Source organism: Montipora foliosa, chromosome 5 (genome assembly GCF_036669935.1).
Source record: "Montipora foliosa isolate CH-2021 chromosome 5, ASM3666993v2, whole genome shotgun sequence".
Classification (NCBI taxonomy): domain Eukaryota; kingdom Metazoa; phylum Cnidaria; class Anthozoa; order Scleractinia; family Acroporidae; genus Montipora; species Montipora foliosa.
Window position 1 is genome coordinate 13509139 of NC_090873.1, and position 5000 is coordinate 13514138.

A 5000-nucleotide genomic window follows, 5' to 3' on the forward strand; every position below is an offset into this window, starting at 1 on the left:
TATTTTGCTATAATTTATTCGAAAGTTTACTAGCACTTTGAAAGAACCAAAACTGACAGTCTCAAAAACCAGAAAAAGTGTGACATCAATTTGAAGCCTTTTTATTAAATCCACTGTCGTGTTTAAGATCATCCCGAAATAAAATTAGTTCATTTTGTTCTCGTTTATCAATTCGGGGAACTATAATTTATTACTTCGATCCCTCGAACAAAAAATGAAGCTCAAACGCCTTAAGAGGTACCACACCACGTTAATTAATCCCAGCGCGTTGCGGAAAATAAGGATACTCTACTGTGGATGCAATATATATGATACCTTAAGGAAATGTATTTTTCATTTTGTGCAGGAGAATTGGGGGAAATACCATAAGGGAGGTACATCCCGAACAGTTCAAAGGATTGAAAGAACTCTATGATCTGTAAGTATCTTTAACTATTATGATTTACCTGTACCCGAACTGTTTAATCGATGATGCTATTTATTGAAAGAAGAAACGCCAACAGGTCACTCTATAATTGACAGCTTGCAAACTTTCCTTGCCATTAAGCTACAAACAAGGTGAGGACAAAACTTGCATCAACTCTGCAGCCTGCAGTACCTTGCACATTTGCACAGCCACATCACCTATGCAGCAGCAGTAGGTGTACACAGCTGTTTTTGCCTTGGCTTGCCTTATCAGTGCGGCTTATCCGTCGTACCCCGTACGATCCTAAGATTTTGTGTAAGGAGTCTTTACAGTCCTAACCGTGCTCTCTGTACGGATGTAGGATTGCGAATGACCACCCTGGGATGCTTAAAGCAAGGTTTAAAACGGCCTGAGAAGTTGGCTTAGTTGAGAAAACACAATGACACAATAACTAAGAAAAATAAAGGTTTAAAGGTAATCAGCCATTCAGAACAAGTAGTCCAAAACGTCTTCATATTCCCATATTCCCATTCTTCGATCTTTGCCAAGTGTATAATAATCTTATTCGACGATTTAGTGTGTAGTATCGTGCTATATTTTTACGAGTCTCGCTGTACTTTTGGCGAGCCCGTAGTGCGAGTCAAAATACAAGAAACGAATAAAAATATCCCACGAAACTACACACTAAATCTTCCAATAAGAAATGTAACATTCAGCTCAGTCGGGAAAAAAGGAGAAACGTAAAGCTCAACTTGTAACTTGCTTCCTCGCCTGACGAACTATCTTACGTGGCTATTCAGCGAGTGACCGTCCAGGTTTTGCGCGCTTATATTAGGTTGCTGTTGCTGGCTCAAAAACGAAAACTTGTCAAACCTGTCAATGGAATCGTCATGAAGCAAAGCGTCGTGCATTTTATTTCAAACACTTGCATTACTGTAAGAAAAACAGGGATGGAATATCGGAAAATTGTTTATTATAAGGTGTACAGAGATATTAACAACGATTTCAGTTTCCAAGTGAACTTTCAGTCAAGAAAAACTGACTTTGATGAAGAAATGACATAAAAAGTTGTCAAGTAACTATCGGGAGGAATTTCTTCAATAGACGGCCCTTGCTTTTTTCGCGGACTCACACCACTGCTTAAATTAGTTGAGGTCAGTTTTTTCTCGTTTGGTCGTATTTACAGAGAAAGTTATTTGTCGAGTGGGTTATCGTTTGTCTCTAGAAACTCGTCTTCGCCAAAAATCTCAAAACTTGGCAAGCATTCATTGTTTTCTTCGGGGGAAAAAGTAGCATTTTCAGCCATTTCTACCGTTTTCGTAAAACTGATAAGTTTGTGAAAAACCGGTCAAACTGGTCTTCTGGACTACAAATATCGTGAGATATTTGTAATCGTTTTGGGTGTTATTTGTACTCTGCCGACTGCAGTTGAATAATGATATTAGTTATCATTGGTAATTTAATGTTGATAAACCTGTCGTATCCGCAATATGCAAACGTCATACATGAAAAATTAAACCTCACAGCACCAGTGTAACCTTTTTCTTCTGCATTTCCATTACTCTTTTCGTAAGGTTCCTCTCGAAAAACCAAATTGAAGAACTACCCGAGGGAGTTTTTGATGGTTTGAAAAGTCTTCTGACCTTGTAAGTAGTAAATGAAATTATATAAACACACGCATTCAGGAATCCGTAATTTCATCCTTAACAACGGCAGCCTTTCTCTGTTGATTTTTGCTGGTACTAGCCATTTCAATAGTTCTATTTATATTTTCAACAAAAACTAACATTGATATTTCCCAATGAAATTAACTACTTTAGGCTGGCTTTCACTATCGACGGAGTTGGAATCGGAGTCGTAAAAACGCTACGACTCAGGGAGACTAGATAATCTAACTTGTAATGTTTGCAGAAATATACTATGTACTTTTTTGTGTCTGCTGGACTGTAATAAAACGATTTTTGTTTAGTTAGGGAATTGCCTGAATTTGAAGACAGTGGCAAAGCATAAACATGAGAATTTTAACTCTTAGAACCCAAACCATGTTTCCCCAGTGTAGCCCTCTCCGTGAATCAGGTTATGGTAGGTCCTTCTGTCAGGTTTGAAATCGCGTCATTGGTGGAGTAGGTCTAGCGGGACTCATTTTGCGAAATGGTGTTTTCCGCTCTTTTCTGGTTGTTGTTATTTTGATCTCTTTAGAAGCAGTTAAATAATTTTTCTTCAACTCAAATAAATTACTGTAGTCTTAAGGCAAGTTGGTTGAAATTGTTTGGTATTTTTTGTCCTTTTCTCGGGGAGGGGGTTAAGGAAGGGACTAGGGGGTGATGGATTATTTCAAAAAAACGATAAGCTCACTAGCAAAAGGAGAGACTAACAAAATCTACAGCATTATTAAGCTAAATATCACATCAAATAGATTCGAAACGGTGTATTTGATTTATTTTATAGCACATGATTGGGACCTTTTTGGTGTATGTATTCCTATCGCCAGGAAACTGCACCTTGCTCTGAATTTACATAGGCTTCCAACGCCATGGCATGATTGCGATATCTTGTGCCTCTTTTATCAGATAAGCTGTAAAAAACAGCGGAACCATCATCGGCTGAGGTGATTATTCGCCACTCTCCTGTTCGAAATTTCCTAAACCATCAAGGCTGTCCACAAAGCCAGCTGCGCTTTAACAAGCCGTTTTTGTCTGCCTTAGGTAATTGTGCAAGGCAACGGTTGATTTGCACTGTCTCAACTTTTTCTTGAATCGCCCTGCAAAAGATTCCCCATCTCGCCAGGAGAATGCCAAAACAGTTCTCAATTACTGTCCTTTCTCGACATAAACGATAATTTAATATAATTTGGTGTTCTGTAATAGTCTTCCCTGGATTAGGATGCATGCATCAGCCAGGGCTTAAGTGAGTTCGTTACCAACCATGTAATAAAGGAGGAGACGTAAGGTCCTGGAAGATGTTGTGCTCGAGTAATGACCTGCAACCATCCTCAAAGGCTTTTCCCATTTCAGCTTTATTAAGCACACTGCCGCCTTTCGTACTACCGTATGGGCTAATACCAACAAACGTAAAGATGTGCAACATACAGCCAGTAGAACAATACTAAACCATCACTTGCAATTGTAATACAAAGAGCCGCTGTTTTGGGGACATTGAATTGCTGTGTGCTTCCCTTCAATTGCTCCAATACAGTACGGCGGATGCCAAATGCATGCAAAGCCCTTTGAAATGTTATCCAGTCACTGATGGGTTTAAGTGAGCTGATGTACTTATCCCTCAATGCCATCAAATGGCATAGGTTGTCTCTTTGACAATGTTGTTCAGCTAATTCTATATGACAAGCTTAGGCTTTGCTGGTCATCACAACTGGCCAAATATCTAAGCATCAATATTACTCTTTTGGCCGCACTGCTAGCTTCTCCCATCCTTGTGTCTGTTTTGGCACTGAATTCGTTGTCCAGACAAACTCAGTAAAATGCTCAAAGCGTTTTGGCGTCATGAGAATGTATTGTCGATCAAGCCAGGTCAATCTATGCCAATCTATGCCGCTTTTACTTAGGTTAAACTCGTGATCCTCATTTTGCCTAGGCTGAATATGCACTCTACCTAGTTTCAAACAGCTATAAAGCCCCCCTCTACCCTGGATTCCAGAGGTTATTTTCTCGCCATGAAAAGAGCGACAAAAGGAGCGAGTCACAAAGCGGCGAGAAAAACCTCTGGTACAGGCTGTTAATCCTTCTGAACATACCGCTCCAATCACGTTGCGCTTTCGACTTCCAGAGTCAAGTTTTGACCCTGGAGATTTCATTGGTCGATCGACAAACCGTTTTTTATAAGGATTGCCATTGGTTAAGTCGATTGGGGCGATCAAAGCGGTTTTTCACTGGTGTAATACAAGAAGACTATGAACGGTACAGTAGCGATAGCGACACGATAATCACAAATTCATGGCTGGCAGATTGAGGTTAATTCGTCTCATTGACGCTGGATGAATGTTCGCTGTTTGGGTGGCCTTAGAGGGGGCGTAATCGAACAAGCACTCTGATTTTGTTTGGGAATTTGACGAAGGTGTGACTGAGCTTCTGACATCTTTACACCTCAATGCCTCGAGTCATATTGAAACTGCTCCAGGGAATAGTAAAGTTCTTTAAATTTTTTCAGTTCTAATTCTAGGACTTGAATGCAAATTTCTCCAATTCATGTTTGCATTTGTAACAAATAATAGTTGCGTGAAACTCTTCGACAAAAAACTCAGAAACGATGTATCGCACAGACTTGAGTACTGGTGAGGTGATTTATGAATTTGTCTCCTACAACATTCAAAGTTTTCGGCTTATTTCATTGAACAGTTTCGATTTTATTTTTTTGTTACGTGACAGTGACAACGATTAATTCACTCCACCGTGAGAATTTCCCAGTAGAGTGACCGGTAAACATCGCACAAATATTTTTATCACGTGGGTAAAACCGGTTTGCCCAAGTTTCTAAATTAAACTCTTACTCTGGAAATCAAACAAAATAAGTTGGTTTGCATGGAAGTGAGGTTTTTAACGGCTTGTACCAGAGGTTTTTCTCGCCGCTTCGTGACTCG

The 5000-nt window shown here is 39.7% G+C and overlaps 1 protein-coding gene across 1 annotated transcript in view; it reads left to right on the plus strand.

Annotated features, from left to right (window-relative positions):
- The first annotated feature begins 2006 nt into the window (after nucleotides 1-2006).
- The window catches only part of LOC138002958 (uncharacterized), a 31338-nt gene continuing 28344 nt past the window's right edge, over nucleotides 2007-5000 (plus strand). The window contains exon 1 of the mRNA XM_068848923.1: nucleotides 2007-2052. The gene's annotated coding sequence lies outside the window, so the exon portion shown is untranslated. The remainder of the gene's footprint in view (nucleotides 2053-5000) is intronic.